This window comes from Cryptomeria japonica, chromosome 11 (genome assembly GCF_030272615.1).
Source record: "Cryptomeria japonica chromosome 11, Sugi_1.0, whole genome shotgun sequence".
NCBI classification, from domain to species: Eukaryota; Viridiplantae; Streptophyta; class Pinopsida; order Cupressales; family Cupressaceae; genus Cryptomeria; species Cryptomeria japonica.
Genome location: NC_081415.1, coordinates 567,003,221 through 567,017,542, shown reverse-complemented (window position 1 = coordinate 567,017,542; position 14,322 = coordinate 567,003,221). Strand labels below are relative to the sequence as shown.

Sequence of the window (14,322 nt, the reverse complement as noted above, 5' to 3'; positions counted from 1 at the left end):
ATTATGTGGAGGAAGGCCTGGAATGGTGCCAAGTGGTAGGAGTGAGCCACAGGTGGCTGGTTCTAGCAAGGGTATTCCCAATTTCTCAAGAGAAGAAGCTTTGGGATGGTTTTGGTGCTAGGTTGGGTTAGTTGGGGTTTGTAGTGTGGTCCTTTTTGCATATGTAAGCGACCCCTTTTGTGGCTATGGGTCTTAGTAGGTTGATGCTTGGGTTCTTTTTTGTAGTAGGGGCGTGACCCCTTGGAATTGCAGATTGTTAATCTACTCCTTGGTTGTAATACTTTTATTTCAAAGCAATATAATACTCTATGTTATTGATCAAAAAATAAAAATAATTTGGAATGAAGCATGTCAATGTACTATATGGTTTATATCCTAACCAAAAGTATATTGAACATTTGTCACAACTGAATTTATTTCTAACCTGCACAAAATTTAGGAGAGAGCACTTAGAGACTATACTCCACTTAAATAGATGTTTGTCAGACCCAATGGCCATGAGTGTTTATTGAATCCTCTACATGCATTGAAGTATGTCATTCTTCTCAATATATTACGTGTTATGTTTTATTTTCTTTGTTTTCTAATAATTTAGTTGGAATGTCCCGTGTCATCAATTTGGTTAGATGAAATCAGTATCACCAGGCTTTGCAGTTTTGTTTTCAAATTCCCTCTAGCATGTGGAGTAAATATTTATGCTTTATAAGAAATGTAAAGATTCTTTTAGCATATATTTAGTTACAAACGGAATCAAATAAAATTTTGCCAAGTGTTCCAATTGATCTAAAGCTTGTTGCTCCCTAGTATTATAAATAAAAAATCAAGATTATTGGCAAAGGTTCTAGTATAGACATTTGGATGGGTAGCTTGTATGTAGTCTAATTTTGTTTTAGTAATGGAATGCAATTTTCAAAAAAAGTTTATATATATGATATTGTATCAACCATTTTGAAAAATTAAGGAGAATATGCTTTAGGATTATCTCTAACTTGTGTCATTTTATTCACATGAACTAGTACATTAAGGATGTATTGGTTTGTTTTTGTTCTCTTTCTGTGAATGTGTAATCCATTTCATAAGTTTCTTTCAAGAAGAGAATTCGTCTCTAAGGACATTGTAGTGAATATGAGTATATGTGTTGTGATCATTGATTAGAATTGTGGGTGCATATCTAATTAACATTTGTATAATGCATAAGTGTTGGGATTAGATGATTGGATTTTAATCAATTGTAGATATTTAATATATATGATATTTGACTCCATGGCCCTAGGAATCAAGCACCAATCTATCTTTGTTCCAAATTTTTTTCAGAAATGTCTCAACTATCAAGATCTCTTTTAAATTTATTTTGTAGGATTAGCTTTAGTTTAGGTTTTATTCCCAATTATTAAGTTGATGATGATAAACCAAGAATGCAACCACATTATAAGATAATTAATCATTTCCTTGGTATATTTTCATTGGAATATATCTACTATATATGCAATATTTGCAAGTTATTTATATGGAAACTTTGAATATTGCAAGTTATACTTGCTTAGGTTTAGTAGAGCCTTAAGTGTAGGAGATTACTCAATCCTCTAATTGAAATCTCATTTGTTGGCCACTCATCCAAGGGTTTGAAGATTGAAATTTTCATTTCGTAGGAAATCCTTAGGCAATCAAATGAAGTAACCAACGAGTAGTTTAGGGTTAGGATGTTGTATGAATTTATAACCTAGTGATATATAGATAGAAAAACCATCTTCTGTAAGCCTAGAATGAACTCATTTTATGTGAGTTACACCTGCATAGTCCTATGATCTATATAGGGGTTATTGAGGTAGCAAACTATATTTTGTTCAATTACATTCTTTGGGGATAAGTCAACAAGTTGGGATTGATTATTTTTATAGTGTAATGGTCCATTTTACTTAAATCTAATATCTATTAAGGTATTACTGTACGAATACCCTCATGGATCTAAGTTGAATTCAAAATGTAGGAGATCTAATCTACTCTTGTAGAGTTGGCCTCTAACCCTCCATGATCTGTTGTTGAGATCATTTCACTTGCAGGAATACAACCCTAGCCTTATGACTTGATTTTAGTTCTAAGAAGTGGAGCAACAATTTAGGGATCCAATAGGATGGACAGAGGTATTAATATTGCGGTCACATTTAAATTTCTACATTGTAATATTTCTTTGTCAAGGATGTTAGCAAGAGAAATTTTGTTGTAGATTTTGCATGGTCCTATCTATATGGGTAGGGTCATGTCTACTTGAGGGTACTATAACCCTCATAGTACATTGGAGTCTTGTACAAGTTTTGTGGTATCTTTTATAAGTGCACACACATCCTATGTAAGTCTAGCATCATCACTTATGTTGTCTCGAAAAACTAACAAAAGTTTTTTTATTTATTCCTATACCAACATGTTTAAAAAGGACAAATTTGGTTCCTAAGGTACATTTGGGGGATCTATAATAATCAATTCCTTGGGTTGATTCAACAATAATATATGGCAATATGTTGTAAGTGTCTAAAAATATCTATATGTGTAGGTTTATGTTGTTTCAAAATAGTGGTGAATTGTGACGTGTTCTCTTGGAGGATATCTCATATGCTCACTTGTAAATTAAAAAGAAATTTCTAAAAAAATAAAATTTCTTTCTTATATAAATTTTATAGATTCAACCAAAATATATAAATAATAAGATCCCTATTCTTAAAAATACCAAATACACTTTAGCACAATCTATTTATAAGAAAATAATGATATTGTCTGTTATCATACACATTGATTAAACTCAACCCCTTGCATGTTGATAATATCTTATAATTAATTGCAATATACAATATGCCAATTAGGCTCAACTACTTCCGTATTAATTACCATTTGGAAGCAAGAAGATAAATATTTAGGTATCAGGTGGGGCCATTTCACCTACTACCATTAGCAACCAACCACACAACTCATGCCTAATGGCCAACATAAATAGTGGATAACACAGTCACTTTTGATGGGAGGGTTTTCGAAATAATGAGATCATTTCTGGAACTCAATAACCCAGAATCCACTAACACAACAAATTGTCTTCACACCTCCTGCAAATCGTGTTTCTTTTGCAAGGTCTTTGAACTCCTCCTCTGTACGCTCTTTTCCAACTGGGTTGAATGCCAACATGCAAAGATCTACATGAAATGTTTGCTTGGCATAGGAAGAGGTCTCTACAGCCACTGGAAAAATGGAATCCACTGCAAGAACTCGGTTTTCCAACAATATTACATAATCACAGAAATAATTTCCAGTCTTCTATTAGAATCTGAGCTTTTCTTAAGTTTTGGGTCAAATTTCAGACTCCATTATCAAGAAACAGAAAGAAAAAGAATGAAAAAGTGTCTGAAATCAAACTATAGATCATAAAATTTGATGTGAAACATAAACAAATTACCACAATCAAATCTCAAACAATATAAAGAAAAGATGAACCAAAAATGTATGATTCATAGAAGATTTCCTACAAAACTGCATCTGAAGAGAATTATAAAGCAGAATCACTGGGATAGCTAAGTATACTTTTTTCCACAAAAGAACAAAAGAACAAGTTTAATAAGCACAATAAAAATAAATAAATAGTTGGCAAAAATCTTAATGAGCTATTTAAACAAGTAGATTGACTATCTAGGTAATGAAAAGATGTCTCATACATTTATAAAAATAGCCCAACTAGATGGTACGTTGTCGAACATATCTCCTCCAACATGTGTAACCCTTGAAACAAAAAAAACCATCACAAAAGGGATTTTACTACGGAAAAACATTCCAACGAAAATCCTAGCTTAAAAGATGTCATATCTCTTTTCACTATTAATCTAATCAACCATTAACTGCCTACAGATGTCCCTAGATCTCTGGAAACCATGGGTTTGGTGCCTGAATTCAGTAGTCAACTAATATTCCATTGGAGAACACTTACCTGGAAACTAAGGAGCAGCTTCCACAACATGAGGTTGATCAAAATTCACTCCCCTTATACGGGGTACTTGGAAACTATAAGATTGAGAGTAGACCGCCTCCTACATCCACCAACTCCTCCAAATCCTTAAAACTCTCATATGTCTCTAGAATCCTCCCCATCATAAGTGTAGAGTGCTCATCCATAGCCGTATTAAAAACCCTATTGAATCTTTGGTCTTTGGCAGGGTACTCAAATGCATTCACCCCATGTGCCTTGGTGAATGGGTGGCTCCCTTAAACAACAACATCCTTAAGATAATGCCATTTTTTTATGAACACCTTGTCTTGGTTCATCAAGGTCAGTGGTGCCAAGGATAGGCTATCCTTGTTCTACACATGGTATTTGCAGACAGTAGTAAGACCATTGATCTTCTCAGGCTTTATATTCTTGTGGTTATAGAATAATTAAGGAGGGAATGACTAGCTAGAACTCTGAGAATCTTATCTAGAGTAATTGCTGCATCTGGGTTGGTTTTTTATTGGTCGATAAAAGGCAAAGCCACAATAATATATTGATTTTAAAGATAATTTACATCAAGAAACTACAAATTTCTAAAATGTCCCAGTAGGGCCTAAACACTATGAAAATAAAGCTATGTCCATGAGTATGCACAGAAAGAGAAAACCACATCCAAAACCCTAAAATTCTCTAAACTTTGAGTGGAATTTGAGTGTTGATTACAATTCATTTATCCTTTTCATAAAATCTATTAAATTTTTTTTTAAATTTATAAGTGTAATGATACGTTAAAGTTTCTTTGTAAGTTTAAAATTAATAGAGATCAAAAAGAGCCAACTATGTGCTTTGTAGCAGCCTAAAAAAGGAACACACCAACTGAAAACCTATATGTTTAATCCTCTCTTTGAGGCATGGGTGGAGGCATTGGGGCACGACCTCTTCCAAGACCCCTTCATGGAGGACGACCCCTTCCTTGCCCAGAAGCATGACTCGTACCTCGGCCACCACCTCACCTACTCTGCTCTTCTTGGGGACCCTCTTCTACTATTTTGGGAGGCATAACACCATTGAGTCTAGTAAAGTCTAGGAATTCTTCCCTACCTGTGTCCTCCGGATTGTCCCCTAGAAACCTCCATTTTAAAACCCTGAGGGCCATGGCAACAAAGGATTTGTACTTTTGTAAGTCCTTTCCCGTCAGGTCTAGTAGAAAAGGATAGAATTTAATCAGCTCTCCTGGGACATTGAAGAGGATTCTCTCACTCGGACACTAAGTGCTAGAATCATGTCACACTTTATTTAGGACTTCTTGGAATTCAAGTAAGATGTCACCTGGGAAGAGTCGTTTGGTGAGGTTCCAGATTTCCTGTTTATCAAGCTTGACGTCCATCAAGGAGGCAAAAAACTGGGACAAAATTTTCATTTTTTCTCAGGGGTATTTATCTTTAATGATATGCCCACTACTAATAATGAGCCTAACGGCCAAGATGACTGTTGGCTCAGGAACTAAGAGGAGCCTCTTCAATCTTAGGTCTATGATTAGTCTAAAAGAGACTTGGTGGATTGAGGCAAAGAGAGAGATGGGGGTATCTGCTCCAAAGCATGAGATTGGTGTTGGGAAGACACTCATTATAAACCCGAACGACTCCTCCCTAGACATTGCTTAGAAACCTGTAGTAGATTTATCTTTTGTGAAGATGGTTACGGAGAGAATCCGGTTGATATTCTTGTGGAGGAAGCCAAATAAAAGCTAATAAACATTTTCCTCAACATGCATTTAATACAAAATGCCTTGCAATGAATTCTCCTGCAAAGGTGGCAAGGGATATATGTCTAGCATCATGCCAAATCTTGAGACTAAAAAATTATGCACTTTCCAACAGATAGCGCATGCCTCGTACTTCCAATGACGGCGGACCGTAGGCTGTCTTTTTGGGATGAAAGTGGGAAAATCATTTTTAGAAAGGCCAAAATTAGATGATGTCATAGTTGATGTGACAATTTCACTTTTGATAAGCTAGCAGAAAAGTTTGAATTTGAAAAGATAGTCGTTTAGACCAAGTTGGCGGAAATTTTTTATGTCTGACGTATGAAATTAAGAATCCACTACTAAGAAATGTTGATATACTAACTGTAGCTTTAACCATGATTAATGATGTCCTTCTCCCACCAATGTAAAGAAAGGCCTTCTGCTGTAGTTTTTGAGAGAGATTTTGCTTCTGTGTTAGCCTCTTTGTAGACATGTTTAGCCTCATATTGCTCTAATTTGATCAAAATATTAGTTATGCTATCCAAAATCGCCTGTAGCCACCAGTTTGGTGTTCTTCTTGATTTAATTTCATTGATTGCTATCTCTGAGTCTCCTTGTACTAGGAGGTTTCTTATCCCATGTTTGTGGCAATCGAGTAAGCCTAGGAGCAAAGATTTGTATTCTATTATATTGTTAGTATCTAGTGGCAGTGGCATGGCCATCTTTCCAATTACTGTTCCTATATGATCTCTAACCACATATCCTATACCTAAAGCACCTGGGTTTACTTTGGAGGCTCCATCAAATTTTAGCTTGAACGAACCTTGTTTAGGGGGAGACCATATAGCATCCTTTCTTGCATTAGGGTTTCTCCCAAAGGAAGGAGGAATCTTGATCCCTTGCCATTTTTTTCTTATACTGTCATCCCGAGTAGAATTTTTTTTGCTAGAATTTGTTGAGAAGGCTAGTTTGCAATTTATTGCCTCAACAATTGATGTTTCAATTGAGCATAAAACTGATTCAAATATTCTTTCTTTGTCATCAAAAAGACTTCGATGCCTTTCTTTCCATATTACCCAAACAAGGCAAGAAGGAGAGATTTCCAAAATATGACTTAAAGTGCTTTCCTTAGAAGGAAGTGGCCGGCATTGAAAAAGAGTGACTGTATCATTAGGGAGGGTTATTTTACACCCAAGTTTTGTACAAAACCATCGCCAATATTTTGAGGCAAACGGGCAGTTTAAAAGGAGACTGTCTACTATTTCTCCTTGAGCTTTGCACAAAATGTATCTTGAGGGCCCTTCATAGCCCATTTTAGTGAATCTTTCTACTGTTAGGATCCTCTATTTGAAAGCCAACCATGGAAAGATTCCTTCTTTTGGGATAATCTTGTTGCTCTAAAATAGGTTTAGTGGAATATCTTGTTCCTCTTGATTCCCAAAGTTTGCTAGAACCCCATAGCCATCTTTAGCATTATATTTACCTATTTTAGAACAAACCCATATAAGAGAATCTTTCCCTCTTCTGGGATTAATATTTCTTTCTCTATTGAGCTCTGATAGCTGGTTCATTTCAATAGTAGGAATAGGCAATCCCTCCAATTTCTTCCAGCTCCATCCTTGCATTCTAGTAGCCCTGTCCAAAACCAAATAATCACTAACTAGAGTTCCCCAATGTTGTTGAAGCCAATGCTTAGCTGTTGGAATATTGAGAGAGTTGTCAATGCTTGGATATCCTCCCCGTGAGTCTTCCTAGAAAAGGCTAGAGGATCCATCGTGGATATCCCAAGACAAAGAGTTTGCAATTAAATTTTTGCATGTGACAATGAAATTCGAGGTCCTAGATCCCTCTGGATGAGAATTTGATCTTAGAAGATTTATAGGAACCCATCTATAAGGTTTTTCTTTTACCATTATACTTACCCATATTTCTTTAGGGTCTTTAATGAACTTCCAAACTAGTTTAGCTCCCAAGGCTTTGTTCTATAAGTGAAGATTTTTTATTCCTAGACCCCCATGGACTTGGGTTTGATGATTTTTTCCCATGCAATTAGAGCAATTTAATGTTTTTCTTCACTGTTTTGTCAGAAGAAGTTTCTCATCTTTTCAATGATGAAGGAATTTGCACCAGTAGTGAGGGATAAAAAAGGATAAAAGGTAGATGGGTAGAGTAGAAATAACTACTTGGAGCATTACCACCCTACCAGCCCATGAGCGCCATTTCCCTTTCCAGGAGTTAATATTTTTATTCAGCTTTAACTTTAGAGGATCCCAAGGTTTTGAGTTCCTTAATCCTCTGTCAATTGGGATGCCCAAGTGAATATAGGGAAGAATGCCTCTTTTAGAGTTCTAAATTATTGGGATCTTAACCACTAAGGGGGCATGGGTGGAGAAGAATTTAATTTTTTATTTTTCTTTTTTCATAATTTAGCCTGAGGCCTTCCCAAAGGATTCCAGGAGCATTTTCAGCTAAATTGCTTCCTTGATCTTTTCTACACTCAACAAGAGGTTATCATCTGCAAATTTTGATGCCAGTCAATGAAACATCTGATGAGGATGTTGTATGTCCTATTGACATTCTCTCGTCGAGCAGGTGACGAAATTATGACGTCCGCCTAGGAAACATCCAATGAGGATGTTGTATGCCCGACGACATTCTCTCACCGCATGAGGGGTCACGGCCACCGTCGAAAGAGTCCCGGGTGTTGTCATAACTTTGACATCCACCTAGGAAAAATTCGATGAGAATGTTGTATAACCAACGATATTCTCTCACCGGATGAGCGGTCATGGCTGTCGTCAGAACAGTCCTGGGTGCTGTGGGAATTTCCACAACAGTCAAAGAAACATCTGATGAGGATGTTGTATGTCCTATGGAATTCTCTCATCAAACGGGTGTCAGAATTCTGACATGCACGTAGGAAACATCCGACGAGGAAGTTGTATGCCTGATGAAATTCTCTCGCCGGATGAGTGGTCATGGCCATCGTCGGAAGAGTCCTGGGTACTGTCATAATTTTGACACCAGTCAAGGAAATATCTGACAAGGATATTGTATGTCGTATGGTATTCTCTTGTCGGATGAGTGTCAGAATTCCAACATCCAATGAGGATGTTGTATGCCTACCGACATTCTCTCACCAGATGAGCGGTCATGGCTGCCATCAGAAGAGTCTCGCGTGTCGTCGAAATTCTGAAGTCTACTGAGGAAACATCCGACAAGGATTATGTATGCCTGATGATATTCTCTTGCTGAATGAGAGATCATGGCCATCGTCAGATGACATTCTCGGTGTTATCTTTTATGGATGGTTTGTAAATAATTTGTGGTTATATTTGTGCTTAACTATTATATCTATTATTCTGGTATTTGGTTTATGTATTCAAGTAATAAGGTTTTAATGCTTGAAGTTCTATAATTTGTTGACAACTGATTCACCCCCCTCTTAGTTGTCCTTCGGTTATCTGAGTTGTCTAACAACAACAACATGCTAAATGTAGTCTAAAGTTTTTGTGGAACTATTTTTAGAGTGGACATGGAAAAGGAGAGCATGATGGAGAAGGAGCTTGAGTGCAGCATGCACTTCGCCAATATAAACTTAGAGGTAACAACATAAGAAATTCAATTGAGATAGTAGAATGGTGCAAAAATTATTTTGGTGCATGTGACACAACGTACAAAAAATGTTATTTTGGGGAAGTTAAAAATTTTGATCGATCATAATTGCCAAACAACAAATGGCATTAGAAGTTTGCATCAAGTGATGACTATAGGACATAGCAAACCTCTTTTGATTCAAGTTAGATAAAAATCATGTTTTTGTGTTGATTGTATTGAAATAATGCAAATATTCAACAATAGCAAAACATTAGACATGGATTTGCTTCAGAATGGAAGATGAAACAATTTGTCACAGTGCCTCCTTTTGAAGATAGTGACATTGTAGATATTCATGATCCTATATACTTAGCTAATTATGAACGTGTTTCTTATTTAGTTGTGCGAGGTACACTTGCATTTTATTTAAATATACTTACGGTTTTTCATGTACTTTGTTTAAATTTAAATTCAATATGAATTCTTTTTACACTCTACCATAGACTATAATTTAATTGTTTGTATTTTGCCATATACGTGTTATATTTTTGTTGTGCTTGCAAATCCTAACAATGTAGAAGGTGTTGACTATTACCTACTATGATACACAAAACCAAAATGTAAATTGTCAGAATCAATGGAAGATGTTCATGGGGAACAATATCCCACTGGATCCGTCATTGTTGAAGGTACTTACTATCAACAAATGAAGATAGATAACAATGGTGTTAAATTAATTGAATACATGCCCAGCCAAAACGTTTTGCATTATAGTCATTTAGTTATAGAAACAAGATTACATTTTGAAACTTTACAAAAAAGAGTTTGAATCTCCCAAAAGTGGTGGTTGTCTATCGAAGATCATGAAACGATATTAGAGATAGTAAAAGATAGAGAGTATCCATTTTTTTTTAAAATAGATTAATAGCTCTAGAGGGGTAGTACCCTTGTATTACTCAAAATTGAGAAATACATACCTGGTTCAGAAAGAGTCATAAAGGGAAAGAACTAGGAAGAAAACCCCCTACCATTGCTCCAATAGTGAACAAAAAGGCCAGCCAAGCTGGCAAAGATCCTAACAAGCTAGAAAAAAGAGACAACAGGAGGAGAACAAAATATCAATTGAAACCAAAAGCCTCTAATTATCTGAATAATGCAATAAGATGGGATATGGAAAACAAAAGAGGATCATAGCATGGGACAAGGAAGTGAATACATTTAGGATTCTTCATCACTTGATCCCAGGTCCTTGTCATCGAGAGCAAGAGCAATGGCTGCATCCAAAATTACCAGGCAGTCATTCCCGCAAGAAGCATGAGCCAATGCTTACGCTTTTTCCTAGGGGTGGTGGACATCATCTGGAATCCACTCTTCACTGCAGCCAAGACCCCAAGAGTTTCCTTCAACTATGTAACCATTAGCCATAATGCCAATGTGTTCTCTACCCAAAATCCCTTCCTCCTGGATAAAGGTACTTCTCCCAACAGTCGTGAAGTCTGGTAGTATACTGGCAATCTTGTAGAGGAACTCAATATTTTTGTTAATAATAGGTCAGGAGGCCTCCAAGGCATTGAAGTCAAGAGAGTTTACAATCACCTTTATTCGCACCTCCACACCATTACCCAAACTCATATAATATTTTTGGGGGAAGGGCAATCTGAGATTGTCGTCGACATTGTCCAAAACTGCATCAATTTCCCAAAGAAAGTGGTGCTCAACCACCATTTGGGTGAGAAGATTTGCCTTTTGATTTCTAATCCTCATATAGAGCAGCATAGATAGGAAGAAAGCCAGGGTGTTCACATTGGCTCTGTGTCTGTGGTATGCATTAAGGAATTCCTTTCCCAAAATTATTTTAACATAGTGCAGAATCAAAGGGTGGTTTGAGGAAAGAACTGATTCCAAGAGCTTATCAGAGATTTTTCCTAGGAATGCCAACTGATGACAGGTTTCCTCCAGCAAAATCAATGTTTCCATTGAAAAACAACAGAGAGAGAAAGAGGAAGAGTTTGATATGAGCTCACTTAATTTATTAGAACAAGTGAACTCGTGTAATATTTTGATCATGATACATGTCTATATATGCATATATATGTATACATACATGTATATATATACATAATATGTATATACTATTTTTTTAGATTGTCATACGTATGTATGTATGTACATTCGACCTCTTTTTTTGGATTTCTATACATATGTACAAACATGTATATTTGAGTTATTTTTTGCAACATATATACACATGTACATTTGAGTTTATTTGTTGCAACTTCTTTGAAATCAAAATTTGCACAATTTGAGTTAATTTGTTGAGTGCTATCTTATATTGATTTGAATCACTTAGTTGAATTGAATTAATTAATTGATTTGAATTGATTTGAATAAATAATTTGATTTCATTTGATTAAAGCATTGGAGGTATTTGAATCACTTAATTGAATTGATTTAATTAATTCATTGGATTGATTTGAATCACTTAATTGAATTGATTTAATTAATTCATTGGATTTATTTGAATCACTTAATTAATTGATTCATTCGTTGGATAATTAATTAATTGGATCTATTAACTCATTGCATTAATTAATTGGATTGATTAATTGATTTGATTAATTGATTTCAATTAGTTTTATTAACTCTTTGAATTGGTTTGAATTGATTTGAATTAATTTGATTAATTGATTTGAATTAGTTTGACTAATTCATTGAATTAGTTTGAATTGATTTGATTAATTGATTTGAATTAGTTTGATTAATTCATTGAATTGGTTTGAATTGATTTGATTAATTTCTTTTATTAATTAATTGAATTGAATTGATTTGATTAATTCAGTGAATTCATTTTATTAATTGATTTGAATTAATTTGATTAATTCATTGAATTGAATTGATTTTATTTAATTAATTGATTTGAATTAATTTGATTAATTCATTTAATTGAATTGATTTGATTTGATTAATTGATTTGAATCACCTTTTGATTTGAATTGATTTGATTAATTTAATAATTAAATCAATGATAAAACTAATTAAATCAAATCAATAACTAACAATTCAACTAACTAAATAATTTAATAATTCATTGGTTTGAATTAATTTGATTAATTGATTTGAATTAATTTGATTAATTTAGTGAATTAATTTGATTAATTGATTTGAATTAATTTAATTAATTCATTGAATTAAATTGATTTGATTTGATTAATTGATTTGAATTAATTTAATTAATTCATTGAATTGAATTGATTTGATTAATTGATTTGAATCACTTTTTGATTTAAATTGATTTGATTAATTTAATAATAGAATAAACAATTCGTCTTGAGACATGTAGTGTTGTGGTTAAAACACTTCATTGGTGAAGCGGCCACCAAGGTTCAAATCCCTGTTGGGCCATTGTGCTCGCAAGGCCTTGTGCCTTCACTGGGTAGTTGTGCTCGTGGATTTGAACAAGTGAAGTGTGGGGATGGGGTCCCTCGTTTGTTGCCTCATTGGTTCATAGCTCTAGGTCAAAAGTGTTCATGTGGAGCGAGAGGGCATGTCATGCGAGCATCACCGTTCATGTTAAAAAGATTACCAGACATTAAAAAAAAATTTTAAAAAATAGAATAAACAATTCAACTAACTAAATCAAATCAACAATTCAATTAACTAAATCAAGTCAAAAATTAATAATTGCTACTAGATTCTTTAATCTTAAAGATGGGTCCTCCTTGGTCATTTCCAACATCTATACTCCTAATGGGAGATCAGCTAGGAAATCCCTATGGTTTTCCATTTTCCTTTCTAGATCTCTCTTCCCTAATGAAAAATGGATCCCTCTGGGTGATTTCAATACCCATCTTTCTAATCTGGAAAAATCTGGTGGTTTACCAATTTCTATTGATAGTAGACAAGACTTGGCTGACATGATCAACTCTTTGAGCCTTTTAGATCTTGATGTTATTGGGGCTAAATTCACTTGGTCTAATAGACGCAATGGGGAGGAACTTATTCAGGTCAAGCTTGATAGGGGTCTTATTTCTTCAGATTGGCTTCGTCAGGCCTCCTACAGACTCAATGGCTTAGCCTGTGTTGGATCAGATCACTTCCCCATCTGCCTCTCAGTCTCTCCATTGTCTGGTAGAAAGGCATACCCCTTAAGATTTGAGAAAATGTGGCTCATGGCCCTAGAAATCCAAGATAAAATTTTGGAGTAGTGGAATATTGATATCCAAGGAACGACTATGTTTTGTATAGCCAAGAAGCTCTCCAATGTTAAGTCTAATATCTAACATTGGAATAAATCCACTTTCTGCAACATCTTCAAAGCTAAAGAGAAGCTCAAACTGGAACTTGCGAAGGTTCAAGAGCATATCCAAGCTTACAAGTTCGATATTGATGTCTCGAATAAAGAAATTGATATTTTTACCAAGTTATATGATATTATCTCTAAAGAAGAAGAATTTTGGAAGCGGAGATCTAGAGCATTATGGCTCAAAAGAGGTGACGAAAACACTAAGTTCTTCCATATGATGACTCTTAAGCACATGACTACCAACAGAATAAAAAAAATTAATATTGGGCAGAGATGGGTTGATAAGCATGATGAGATTTGTTAGGAAGCCATCAATTTTTTCTCGAAACTCGTTTCTGTGGATGATCCTCTTGATCCTTCAGCTCGGATTGAAATATTGCAGCAAATTCCCTCCATCATCTCTAGGTACATGTGTTAGGCCCAATATCGAAAGCTAATGTACTAAGAGGGGAGGGGTGAATCAGTACTTCAAAACTTTTCTTCAACAATATTCTTACTGTTATGCATAAACAAAATAGTGTAGTAATATAAAATAAAGTTAAAACAAACAGATAACAATCATACATGATTCACTCCATAACACATATAATTTGGTCACACAAAAACTCTTGGTTAGAGAGAAAAAATGTGGTGGGGATGGCACCCACAACTTCACTACTGCAATAATAAAGATTGCTCGGTTAGAGCTACATTTAGCTATTTCTGATAGCT

The 14,322-nt window shown here is 34.9% G+C and overlaps 1 pseudogene; it reads right to left on the bottom strand.

The window, feature by feature from the left end:
* Nucleotides 1-3,033: 3,033 nt before the first annotated feature.
* Nucleotides 3,034-4,475, bottom strand: LOC131027761 (caffeic acid 3-O-methyltransferase 1-like; annotated as a pseudogene).
* Between the last annotated feature and the right edge of the window lie 9,847 nt (nt 4,476-14,322).